The sequence below is a fragment of the Mus musculus genome, chromosome 4 (genome assembly GCF_000001635.26).
Source record: "Mus musculus strain C57BL/6J chromosome 4, GRCm38.p6 C57BL/6J".
Taxonomy (NCBI): domain Eukaryota; kingdom Metazoa; phylum Chordata; class Mammalia; order Rodentia; family Muridae; genus Mus; species Mus musculus.
The window spans coordinates 104591145-104605069 of NC_000070.6; the positions used below are offsets into that span (position 1 = coordinate 104591145).

General features: G+C 44.0%; 1 protein-coding gene across 31 annotated transcripts in view; it reads left to right on the forward strand.

Moving 5' to 3' along the window:
• Dab1 (disabled 1) overlaps nt 1-13925 on the forward strand; it is a 1125345-nt gene that overhangs the window by 971645 nt on the left and 139775 nt on the right. Inside the window, exon 1 of one of the 31 annotated variants that reach the window (XM_006502735.2) lies at nt 62-225. The exons of the other annotated variants lie outside the window; for them this stretch is intronic. The gene's annotated coding sequence lies outside the window, so the exon portion shown is untranslated. Of the gene's footprint in view, nt 1-61; nt 226-13925 lie in introns of those variants that run through there. 31 annotated transcript variants of the gene reach the window in all.

Here is a 13925-nt window from a genome sequence, read left to right on the forward strand (position 1 = left end):
CGATAGTATACACAGCCCTCTTGTTTAGAAGGCAGAGGGAAGATAAAGCCTTGTTCACACTGGAATATATACCAGCACTAAAACAATCTCACTTACAAAAGGCACTCTTCAAGTAAGTTGGCAGCAGAGAAAACCCACTGAATCCTGTGTTTTTCTAATGAAGATGACCCTGAACATTGTATCAGTGCAGAAGAGAGTAGCTGTTTGCAGGCTACTCGTGACAAGGTAAACTCCTGTTCATTTGTGTTTTAATTAACCTCTGCCTGAGCCTCAGAGGAAGCTCTCAAATACCCAGTATGAATGCCGGATGCTGGAGAACTTCAGAAGGGGGATTCCTTTGGCCAGCACTGCCTTTGACCTCAGAACCACTAGGTCGCTTGCTGTCAGTCTGGCAGGCATTGCCTGGCAGCTTGGCCAGACTCTTGCAAAATCTGCATCCATCCGCTGGATGCCCTCTGTATCTCTTGAAGAAAGCTGTCAGGAGAGGAAAGTTTTTACATCTGTTTTCACACATTTGTCTATTTTGAGCCAACATGTTTCTGGAGCTGGAGAAGGGAAGGGGGTGGGGCGAGCACAAGAAAGCATCAACACTGAAGACTCCACTTGGGCCTTCTCAGGGGGCAAGTACATCTTTGTAGTGCCTTTAGAAGTAATTCTCAGTATTGTATTTCTTTGTGCTGTTTTAATTGGAAACATTGTAACTGTTCAATAATAGGGATTGTTGAATAAATTTTGATACATCTATGGGATGCAATGTGGTGCAGCCAAGACTAATCTTGCTACAAGCTCTCTGTTATGTATGAGAGAATATACATCATTCTTTGCCAGGTTTTTTCTTTTTTCTTTTTTTTTTTTTAAGCAGCAGGGCTGAGGCTGGAGCTCAGTGGTAGAGCGCTTACCTGGCATGCCTGAGGCCCAGGATTCCATCCCTATATTTACAGCATGAACATATGTTCATACATTTATTTATTTGAAAAAAGAGATGTTTATGTGTGTATATATACCTCAGGAAAATCTGGACAACCATGCACTCCGTTGCAGCATTAAATATCACCAGGTGGCATTAGGGGTGTCGTCCCCTTTTTTATTCTCTTGTGTTTGCCACATCTTATGTCCTGCACATATTTTACTTTATAATTAGAAGCTTATTAAGAAGCATTTATTTTAAGGAGTAGAAATTGCAAAAGTTAAAAGGAAACATCTGGGTTTGGGTGGTTTTTGTTGTTTGGTTTGGTTTTGATTTTAGCATTGTTTTGTTTTGTTTTGTTTTGAGGGGGTGGTTTTGGGTTTTTGTTTGTTTTGGTTTATGTTTTTGTTTTGGCTTTTTTGTTTGTTTGTTTTGTTTTGTCTTTCTGTGGTTGTTATTCACCCTGTGTCCTGCCCCTAGGGCTTTGCTGGTGGCTGATATCTCTGGTCACACACATTTACCAAAAGGAGGAGTAGTGAATTGTGAGCTGCAGCTGTATTGCTCACTCACTGGTGGTGGCAATGAGGTCATCTTAGATTGGCACTACTGTTCTCACCCTTACAGATGTGACCCGGCTAGTCAGGGGGGCGCTGACAGGTGCCTCAGATCCACATTCAGAGAGGAACTTTTGGCTCAGAATTTTTCTTGGCTATGTGAGATTCGGAATCACACTATTTTACTTTGGAGGATCTGAATTCTCCCCACCCCCACCCTGCCTCCAAGCCCTCCTCCCTCATTGTTGTGGAGGCCTTCTGGCTGCTCCGTCTTCCAGACCCTCTCTATCTCAGACAACTCCTTTAAATTCATTGGTTTTTGACCCGCCTTTAATGGTGCTCTAAGAAATCTGCTGGTGGAAGCTTGTGGAGGAGTGCCCAGGTGTCCGAATAATAAGAGGTGATGGAGGAGGGCGGGTGGTGCAGACAGTCAGAGGGAGGAAGCAACTAAGATGCAGTTCCAGCCTCTCCATCAGAGGAGCCCTGACCTAGACTGCAAAGATGCCACTCATTGAGACATGAATTCTTGGCCTTTCTGCCTGTCTGACCTCCTCAGCCAGCTGATTAGAGGAAGCCAGAAGGGGGCAGAGTCAAACCTGTGGGGGCAGGGCATGGATTTGGATAGAGTGGCTCTTTCTGACCTCGGGCAATTTCCTGAAAGCAAGCAACTCAACAGATCCTTCCAGAGAGAGAGAGAGAGAGAGAGAGAGAGAGAGAGAGAGAGAGAGAGAGAGAACTTCCTCAGGTCAAGAGTGTAGTTCTAGGGTGTAGCTTGGGTATTCATTCTACAGTTCCTAGGAGAGGGAGTGGAAATATGGTGAACAAAGACTGGCCAGCTGGTGTGTTGGTTCTCTGTACATGGAGGTGTGTGTGTACCTTACAGATTCTGCAGGGATAGACTTTTCCCCATTTGCAGAGAGGAGATGACTCTCCTGGCTTGAGGGCTGTGGGATGGCCGGCCCAGCTGAGAGCCAGTTTCCTCCTAGATTGGGTTCTTTCCATTCCTCTCACTCCACCCCATCTCTTTCCACTTTAGAGATGGTTTTCTTGTTGGGTATGCACATGTGTGCATTCGTGTGTGTGTGTGTGTGTGTGTGTGTGTGTGTGTGTGTGTGTGTGTAGATGTGTCTGGAGGTGAACTCCAGATCTTATTCCCCAAGTGTCATCCACCTTGTTTTAAAAGACAAGATTTTTCATGTGACCAATTAGATTAGACTGCCCAGTGAAGAGCAGTGCATCACCCGTCTCTGCCTACAACCTGTGCTTCCACACTCAGCTCTCTCCCATGGGTGCTGGTCATTGAATTCACACCCTCAGGCTTGCATGGCAAGCCCCGTAGGCATCTCTCCATCCCTACTTTTAGGTTGAGCATACATCATTTTGCTTTGTCTTCTCCAGCAGCCTCGCAGGCACACAAGAGCCCTGCCAATCATAAAATAGACACACAATACGTAGACACAACTGCTGTGGGTTCTGACCCAGCCGTCCACATTCTGTGGTTTTGTCTTTCCCAGTTGCAGATTTCAAATCTCCTTCCTTTATGATGTCTTTGATCACTGCCATTTCTTCAGGACCCACACTTCTGCTTTTCCTGCTGGCTCCGTGGTCTTAGGGTAGTCTTTAACTCTGAGAATCTCATTTATAGCATTTTATGTGGTTGTTAGGAATAAAAGTCTGATGGTAGAGAGCTTAGATGGTGCTTCAAGCCCAGCTTGAGCCTTGCAGCGAGGTAGCCTTTAGAGGCCTGTATTATATACCTAGGCTCATACCTTATCCTTATGATATAATGCCGTTATCATACTTATGGCAACCCACACTAGTTTTTATCCTCTCTGTCTCTTGGTAACCAGGGGAAAGACACAAGCCCAGTGCTAAAAACAAAACAACCTGGCAGTGAGCAGTTGTGCATCACCCGGCTCTCAGTGAGCAAGTGTGTGAACTATAAAGCTGCAGGGTTGCAGCCTGCATCGTCAGCTGTTGGCCCACATTACAGGATATATTCTGTGCCCCAGCTTTCATACAAGGACGGCGGAAGGCCTGTACAATGAAGAGTTATAGCTATACTCACTAAGAGGTTTTCCTTTATTTCTGTCTCACTCTTTCTCTTTATACCTGAGGAAGTGAATGCCATTTTTTTTTCTTCTACCACCTTCTTGCCTGACAAAATTCCCAAGCTATGGTGCCAGCACATCTGAGTGACAAAAGTTGAGATTTCAGACACTGTGACTAAAACCTAAACTTGGATTTGCAAGATTATAAACTGTTATGTGCATGTGTTGGGGAGAGGCGGTATTTGAAAACTCTGGGAAGTAAGTTTAAGCAGTTTCCCTTAGCAAATACATTTTTCAAACAAATATTCACTGAGTGCCCAGGGTGTGCTGGCGACTAATACCTCACAAGGAGCACAGGAGAAGAATATGGCTGCCCTCAAGGGCCTTCTGGTCCACTTGGTGGTGGGATGGCGATTGCCAGCCTGACTCCTTACCCAGGTGCTTACACTGTCTAAACATGAGAACTGCTTCAGCTTTCTTCAGAGAAACACAGAAACTGTATTGGAAGAGATGCTGCTTCCAGACCTGGCTCCTTAGCCCCTTTCCGCACAGAAATCTACGTGTCACTTCAGACAGTTGTTTTAAGGTTTAGTTAAAGTGAGAGGGCATGGCCAAAGATTATTACCTATTACTTTTTAGAGGTTCTCAATATTACCGTGTATTTTATACAATAGATTTTAAAAAAATTCAAGTGGAAACAGGCCCAGAATTAAGAACAAGCAAACAGTAGTTATGCTTCGCCCCCCCCCCCGCCCCGATTTTAACCATTATTTTTTACTGTGTGTACCTGTTTGTTGTGTTCATCATGTGTGTGGATCTGCCAGTGGCACTGCATGCAGATGGTGGCCAGAGGACAATTTTCCCTTCACCTTTATGGAAAGGTGGTTTCTGGAGATGAAACTCGGTGGGCAGGTGAGCCATCCCCAAGGCCCCCAGGGTAGTAAGATTTTGTGGAGGAAATGAATGCAAAGAGGAGTCTCAGGATGAAAGAACTATCCCTTAATGCAATGCCACCAAAGGCATCGGTTAGCTTTAGTGCAGATTCTTGGAGACTCCAAATGAGGGAGTGAGGCCTGGGAGCTGACTGCCAGACAGAAAGTGTCATGTGGTGCCACCATTTCAAAATTGCCAAGACATTTCTTTAGAGACTGTGCATGAGTCGTAAGCTGAATATTATTATTTTAGCTTTTTAATTAGTTTACCTTTTAGCAATTATGACAGCAACCATGTTCATAAAAAAAAAAAAAAAACATTTTAACAGCCCCCTATGTGTGTTTCCTCTATCCTGCTTGTTACCCAGCTAGTCAATTACACAAACTCAGCCTTCTTTCCCACACAACTAGTGTGTAGTGTACAGAGTTATATGTCTGTTACAAATCAACGCCTGGATAATAACACAGTAGAAATCTTAGAAGAATCAGTTACCTCTGTGTTTGACCCTCGAAGTTCCCCCAACATCTGCTCTCAAATCAGAAAACCCACCAGACAGTAGGGCTCTTGCAAGGAACAGACAGCCTGATTCTGGGCAAGCTGGGAGGAAACCCTTTGAAATGTCCCTATCATCTAGCCTGCGAGTCAGAGGGAGGTACCAAAGGAGGGGGACATTGTTCTTGCTAATAATTTAGAAGGTAATCTCCGTATTGACTCCAGGCTAGAACATCCAGTCCCTAATTGTACTCTCATCTCTGTGAACTAGAAAATTCCCAGGCAGCGGCACCACTAATTCTGAGGCAGTGTGACTTCAGTATGGAAACTTCTTTTCTCCTGACGCTTGATGTGAAATACGTTACTGAAGCAAGGCCATAAATATTTCCAGAAGGGTCACCATGTGCCAGGCAGAGTGCTAAGAGCATCATAACATGTCAAAGGTTTAAGGAATGGAGACAACCATATCCCTTTTAGATGGAAAACCTGATAATGTTGTATTAACTAATTATCCCGAATGCACACAGTAGGTATTATACTACAGGCTAGTTGTAATGCCTTCCTCCTACAAAGGATCAACAGTGTGCCTTTCTGTAGCATTGACAGTCTGCTTTTACACAGTGACCTTGCCTCCTGATGCTTCAGTTCCCTTCCGGAGTGTGTAATAGTCCTTGCCTTCAAGGCTAATGCAAAGGCACCTTATAGAACAAAACACATTCAGGTATCATCTGCATTTATACTTCTTCTCCCTGACTCCAGTCACTCTGTAACTAACTGTGATTCATAAGGCAGATTCCCTAGCTCCCAGGGACATGGCATTTAGAGGTGGCACAGTAGGTAGGTGAAGTCAGAGGGAAGATCCCCAGAATAGAATTAGCACCCACTTAAGAAAAGGGAGACCTAGAATGTTCTGACACTTACCCTCCTGCTTCCTTCTTCTCTTCTTCATCTTCACCATATTCTGTACTGCACATGGCTCATGGAGCTCCATTAGAAAGAGACAGACAAGACCACGAGTAGCTCTTGGGAACACAACGTGTGATAGTGCCCATCTGCAAGCCTGGAAGAGCACCAACCTCCCACACCTTCATTTGGGTCTCCCCAGCACCTGACTTGTGAGAAAGGAATTTCTGCTGCTTAAACCACAGAGTCTACCCTATTTCACTGAGCCGTTCGGCGCTGCACGATACCTCTATAAGGGTTATGAGTCCAGAACACAGAAATGAATAGTCACCTGGAGCGTGCTGGCATTGGCCTGCTTTAGACTTGGGAATACTGTAACTAGGGGGAAAAAATAAGAAGCATTCACAACTGCACAGACCACACTAGGGAAAAAAGAGGTCTCAGCTTAGTGTAAGTTGGTGTGGCCACTCATCATATATTCTGAGGCAATGTAGGAGCTACAGAAACAATAATCTTGAGTGTGAAATATCTTTTATTTGGCCATTAACAGGCTTTAGCAACCAACCTGGGGTGGGAGGCCATGCCTGTCTCCAGTAGACTCTGTGGCCAATTCCCTTGTGTTATAGAAGTGCTAATCACCTCCCTTCCTGGAACCTGACTCCTGGAGGTGTTTGTTTATAATGAAGTGTCTGCAGTGCAACTTTGAGTGTCAGACTTCAATATTGACAGTGCCTCCTGCTCCAGAACAAGGAACCTCCAATGGCCTCTGTGAGGCCTGTTCAAACTGGGCTGTTGGCTCCATGCCTAAGAAATGAGCCTGATTTAAATTCAGGAAAGAGTGCACCTCCAGTCTAGAGGGTGAGCAGGTTATGATGGGGTACAGTCATTCCTGCCTAAAGGCATAAAGCAAAGTCAGCAATAAGACAATTATACGTGTGAAACTTACTTTGTCATACTAACACTTTTATTTGTTGGAGACTAGGTGAATCACGAGGTTGGGTAAAGTAGGGTGTGTGTGGGAGGCGTTTTTCCTGACTTCTTTGAGGCTTTCCCTTGGTGTTCCTGACTCCTGGAGCACACTGACTGGCTGCTGTAGAACAAAGGCATAAGTTCGCCCATTTAGCCATTCAGGAGACCTGAGCTCTATGCTGTACCCCGTGGCTCTAAGCTGTACCATTTGCCACACCAGGAACAGCTGAATCAATCTTTGTTTCCATGGAGCTCAAGCATAGAGAAGAAGGCTAAGAAAACAAGGTTAGCAAAACACCACGAGTGCCAAAACAGATGCCAAAAATGGATAAAGTGAAAAAGTATGCAAGCCTATTAAGAACATGCAGGGCACCAGGAATTCAGTGGTCAGCTGACCCAACAGAGACTTTTCCTTGATTGGAGTTCATGGCCTAATAAGGAGGAGAGCTGTTAAGCAGATTAGTGCAAATGAGATTAATCTACTGCAAAAGTGCATAGGAATGCTGAAGCCATGCTCTAGCTTCATCATCTACTGGATAGCTCTCTGGAGCAGAGAACTCAGGGCCTGGGGTGTTAGAGGGGGAGGGTGGAAGGATGGAGAGACAGGAATGATTTCTGGACCCAAAGAGCGTTAGGTACAGAACTGAGCACTGTGTGTTAGCTTTCTGCCAGTGATGAAACATCAACGTAATCAGCTTCTAAAGAAGAGAGGCTTCTTTTGGCTTATGGTTGTAATGTTTTGATCTGTTATTCTGCCCTTTTGCTTTTGGGTATATGGCGAGGTGATCCATCATTGTATTTCTGTAGAAGCCTCTTCTTTACTTTATGTAGCTACGGAGTAATAATCTGGTTAAGGGCATCCCCAACTGGAATAAGTCCCTGCTACTGGAGCCTATATCCTATAGGTCTCAACACCACCATTAAGTGGGAACCATCCTTCAGCATGTGATCCTCTAAGGGCAGGCCATTAGAGTTTGCATCTTAGTGGCTTGATCTGAATGAAGGTCCCTGAACCAATAATTTGGGGGTGGGGGTGAGGAAAAGCCAGATATAGTCCTAACTAGGCTGATAAATTGAGCAAGAATGCAGTTTAGAGAGCAACTTGTAGGAGGTGTCAAGTGTCAAGGAGATTAGCTTTAGTTAGTGAAGAGGTAGGGGTAAGAAGGGAGACATGCTTTGAATAGAAGCATCATAACAGGACTCGATCTGAGTCTGTAATGTGTGTTAAGGAGACAAATCATGTCAATGGGAAAAAACATGGCAAGGGCATCAGACATGGGGGCTTCTGACTGATGTATAAGGTGTGGGAGCAAAGATGCAGAAAGGTGTGATGCAGTGAAAGGAAAGAGCCCATGGCAAGTGCAAAGAAGGCGGTGGAGTTTTCAGGCATCTGGAGTGTGTGGAGGTGGCTAATATAGGGAAGTAATCCATTTGGGGCAATGTGGCCTGGCTTAAGGGGATGTATGCATGTGATGAGGCACAGAAAACACACACACATGCGCAGCTGCTCCAGGGTGTGGTAAGGAGAAGATTTTTTAATTATGAGTAAATGGGAAAGTATAGCCAGGGATATCTGGAGGAGTCCAGAGCAGAGTGAAAAGAAAACAGACTAGACATGGCCAGGGATATCTGTGAGAGAATGGAGAATAACAGCAAGAAAAGAGAAAGAGGATAATGAGGGAGGGAAGGATGGAGGAAGGGAAGGAGAGGGAGGGAGGAAGAGAGGTGGGGAGAGAATAGCAAAAAGAGGTGTCTGAGAGAAGGAAAGGGGCTAGCACGGGCTTTAAGGTATATAACAGACACTTGTAAGGACTGGAGGATCGTGAAGGTCTGCATAGGCTTTGATATGCAACAACAAGTAGCAAATGTCTCTTATGCCAGAAGGAAGCCAATGACTCTCATTGTCAGAGCGGACCCTATTCCTGAGGAATGCTGGCTCTAAGCTAAGCACCAGAAATCCTCCTATAGCTCAGCTTGAGGTCATCTCTAAATATATGGCCTTCCTGAGACCTGGCAACAGGGAGGTACAGCCACTGCCATTCTTGTAAGCCTTCGGGTGCTCTCCCATAATGTCCACACACACCCCTACCCCACAGTGGATTAAAGACAGTGGCCTCTGGGCTCCCCACAACACTCTGCAAAAGTCAGCAGAGAAGTGTGCTGGAAATACACACATCTTGTTAGCGTTGTCAGTTTGCGGCTGCTCCCCGAGGACTTCTCAAGTTGTTATTTCTCAGGCAGAACTGTCTGCAAGGAAATTGTGAGATGCAAATAGTCCCCTGGGTAAGCAGATAATACGCGGACACACAGGAGGAATATGAGACATCTATTTATGTTTAGCTTTATACGATAGGTTTAAGAGAAAGTAAGCGATGAAGTAAATGAATAATTGCCAAGAGTGTATGTACACCATTTATGAAGAAATAGTCCAGTTTTTTGAGTTATAAGTTCAAAACTATTTTCCTTGTAGAAGTGTATGAAATACCCTGGGGGTTCTAAGTTCGATGGATTTAGGAACACCTGAGTTTATTTTTTGGGCACTAGTGTTTCTCTAGATCTATCAATGTAGGCATCATAAATGCTCTGAGTTTCTCCCTCTCTGCCTAAAGTTTAAAGACACTGGTTTTCTGTGACTGTAAGTGACATGCTCAACACTTATCATATAGTTCAAGGTCTGAGCACGATCCCCGATATTAATCATTAATATCATCGTGGGTAATTGGCATTCAGAGATGCTCGGGAAGACCATCTTCTCTCTAGAAACACCCATCAGATGCAGCAAGAATGAAGCTCTGTATCAGTGAAATGCAGGATGCTGTGGGATCACTTATGTGAAGGCGTGCTGAGAGAGAGCGTGCTAAATCCACAGCCTCCGACTTCCAGACAGGTATTGCTTTCCTTTCAGGGACTTCATTTCCATAAAAGAGTGCGATCCTATGTAAACCCAGTATCTTCCTCCTTTGGAATTCAAGTCAAGGAGATACTGAAAACTTCTCGTTGTCATATGACTTGGAGAATTGGCTTAAAACCCCTCCCACAGCACCTCCTACTTATGGTGCTGTTAATTACTCTTGCTCAGGAAACCAAAGCAGGTCCATCAGAGCAGAGCAGAAGGCTTTAAGCCTCTCAGTCAGCACATTGGCTGTGATCTTCTCATGTCAATGTTAATGAAGTAGTGAGCCTGCCTCCCATGCACACTCTCCATCTCCTGGGCATGGGTGCCCAGGCAGCTACAGATGAACCTGAGTCATAGTTCCAACTTAATGGGATCTGTTTTTAAAATAATATTAGTAACCTTCAAGTATTTTTTTTCTTCACATTTTGTAAATGTTTAAAAAGTTATCATCAACTTGAAAAGGTCCAAACTGGAAAGTTCTTTTTTGAGGCCACGGTTGGAGAATCACAAGGTGTTGTAGTTTGATTTTAGGGTTGCCCTCTCACCACTTGCTGTTGTTAATGACTGGCAGCTAATGAGCTCTGTCTTCTGTGTTTCTTTACTGGTGCATACCCTTCCCTCATGGGAGTCACTTAGGATCTCCTGATGCCGGTTTTATGGAGATTCTCCCTACGACTAGAATGGCAAAGGCTGAAAAATCTGCTGATGTTTGGTCAATAGATTGGACAAAATCTATCCACTAGGATGCAACCTAGAGTGTTGTCAACAGACTGAGCATTTTCCATATCTCTGCACATCTTGGAGCACACAGGAAGCACTCCTAAACATCTTGAAACACATAGTAGGCACTTATAAATATCTTAGAACATACAATAAGCAATAAAAAAATCAATAAATAGCAAATGAGCCCATTTTCTTGAAATTCAATACCACTCAGGTTCTTGGAACACAGGTGGAGCAAAGCCAGATTCTTAGACCAAATATCAGAGGAATGACCCACCCCCAATCTCTGGTAATTATGGTTTTCCTCTGAGTGCTTAAGAGTGGGATCCTTGGGTAGGGGATTGGGGGGGTGGGTATGGGGGACCTTTGGGACAGCATTGAAAATGTAAATGAGGAAAATACCTAATTAAAAAAAAAAAGAGTGGGATCCTCCTCATCATGTTCTCTCAGCACAGCCCATTAAGAAGTGTTAGACTTTTTGAGTCGCACATATCAAACTCATCCATACATTCACAAGCCATCAAATAGTTCCAAAGTCCTTAGAATCATGGGGTCAGGTTTACTACAGCAATTTCTCAGTTTTGCTTGTTCTGTATTAGTTACTTTCTTGTTTCTGTGATTTAAAGAACAAATCTCTGACCAAGGCAACTTAAACAAGAAAGGGTTTGGTTTTTGCTTACTGGTGCAGAGGTATACAGTCCGTTAAAGCAGGGAAGACGCAGCCACATGGAGGAAACGCACGGTGTCAGGAGGCAAAGTCTGCCTGGTCATACTGAGTCTACCTCAAAAAGCAGAGGGTAAACAAAAAGAAGGGCTCAGCTAAACAGCCTCAAGGCCTGCCCCCAGTGACCCAGTTCCTACAATGAGATGTCACTTCCTAAAGTGTCCCCAGCCTTCACAAACAGAACTACATGTTCAACTCTGAGAACCTGACAGAGACATTTTGCACTCACAGCAGGACAGTGAATGACATCAATAGGGATGGGACATCTTTTGAATTTAAAGGCATTCTAACATCATACAGAAGTGATAACTGTACATTCTGTGAGTCCTAACTCCACTGACTTGTAAATGTGTCATTTCCATGGGTGGCTTCTATAAGATGCAAATGCCGTATTGCTACAGCTGGTACTTGAAAGTAGCAGAATCTGTTGTACTGCTGTGGTCTTCTGTGACTTCGTGCTTATGACACAGCATAATTCAAAGAGCAGGCAAAAGACGAGTGGAGAGATTGCATGATGTAAAACTCCTGGCGGAAGGAGGGACACAGTACATGCTGGGTAATAGATGGAGAAACATGGTAGGACTTTGCTTAAACGAATGACATCTGCTTAGCCTGTCCCGAACACTGGCTTCACTGTTTGCTTTTAGTAGAGATGGACTGTGAGAGGCGGCCGGGTGCCCCGCCCTCCCTACCCCCTGCGTGTACTCTAGTGAGATCACACACTTAGGGCTCTGATATCTGTTATTTACTTTTTAAATAATATAACTGAGACCTTGCTCAAGATGTGCTTATGAAGAATTACCCTTTTAATGGTGGAGTGTTTAATGAGAAACTGGATTTTCTACTGCATAAGTGCCCTTCATACAAATTAGCTTGGCCCTGGGTCCGGATCTAAATTAGGCTTCTTACTTTCCTCTAAATGGCCTAATATTTTCTTATTAATCTCTGCCCTTTCCACCTGCCCTGACTCTGCCTCCTCGTGTGAATCTCTTCTCAGCAGCGGGCTGTGTCTGACCCATGTTTCTTCAGGCTCTTTGTATCTGACGGAAGGGCAGGTTTTAGACATGACTAGTTTTCTGGAAACTACTTTATTCTATTTTCAAATTTCCTCTATGTCTCAATGGAGGGTTTTTTTTTTCCTCCCCTTCCCTTTCTGCCTGTGTGTTTATATTTAGGAACAATGGATTTGGGCCAGGTGAGTTCTGGTACGAGGTAAAATTGGGGATTCAAAGGGAAGTTGGATAGATGAAAAACAATTAATCATAGCTGTTCTAAGAACAGGCTTGGAAAACAGTGCGTGCTGAACCAAATCCAGGCTTTGGTATTGAGCAAACCCGCGCCATAGTTGATAAGTGAGTGTGGGTGGGCTTGATGGCCACCACCCTCTGCCATTTCTTCTTGTAGGAGTCTGGCATTCAATGTTTGTATTATATAGACATTATATTATATGATGTGTGCCTTTGCATCATTTGCTTTAAGGACTATTGTATCAAAGCTATTGGTAGACTAGGAGTCAAAGAATTCAGTAATGAATGACTATTGGGAGTTGGGAACTACAGGGTCAGACGTCCCCATAGCCACCCCTTCACCACAGCATGGGATCTCCAAGAGCTGCATTTATTGGTCTGATCATAGAGAGATGGCTTCTATTTGCAGAGAGATTACTGTGAATGTGAACAGGGGCTTCACTCACACCGTCTCCTTTAAATGACTGTGGGCACTGTGTAAGGCTCCATAGAGAGAAATGACGTTTCCTTGATGCACGATGGCTACCTTTTTATACACCTGCCACAGTGCACAGTAACAAACAAACAAACAAACATCCCAGCCCCTTGGCCTTCTAGGGGCATAGATTGTCTCTTCATTTGTTGGCAACAAGTAATTGTTTTTCTCTCAAAGGAGATGATCCTTACTGGACGGAAGAGAAAAGGCAAGGAATGAAAGTCAGGCTTCCTAAGTAGAAAGGAACTGTGCTATGGTCAGCTATTGTTTTCTTCTTCAGAACATCATCAACCTCATATTATAGGAGGAGAATGGGCTGACTTATCCCTGACATCCTCACTTCAAGGTTTATGATGAAGAGGGAAGTCATGAGAGGGAAAGAGTCAGGAGCTAGAGCCACTGATAAGTGTCAGAGACCTGGGAGACCCCAGGTTGCTAGAGCGGTAGGTCCGGTGTCTAGATTCCTGACTCAGCAAAATGTGGTCAGTGTTAAACTGCTATGCTTTCCTCTTAGTTCTGACTCTGTGAACAAGCTACTGGAGTTTATGTCCATCCTCCTTTGGAATATGGAAATGGTTTGGCTTTTGATGAATGGTTAGAAAGTTTACAATAAACATCTGTATGTCCCTTTCTTAATGTGGATATTCTTGAACTTCTGATTGATGTAGGCAGCAAAATAACATGTTAATAATGAGTACGAGAGCCTCTTGCAAGATACAGGTAGTCAATACTAAATACAATGGCAGGCTATTTCCCTGCATATCTGAGTTACCAGAAGCAATATCATAAAGCCATTTTTTAAAATAATTGCTCAGTGTCATTACTTGATGGAAAGAAATTATTCTGGACTTTTACTATGAGACAGTTCATGGAATTGGGTGTAAGGAAGGTCTTGGACCTTAGCCAAAGTGTCATTAAGAATTATAAATACTGGAAACTCGGTGCTGATGCTATCCCTAGCAAGACATTTGAACTTGAACTCCTAGTGATAACTGTTGGTTCAGTGCCTATCATGTATCAAAAGCAAATTAGATATGTTACCCATGTTATC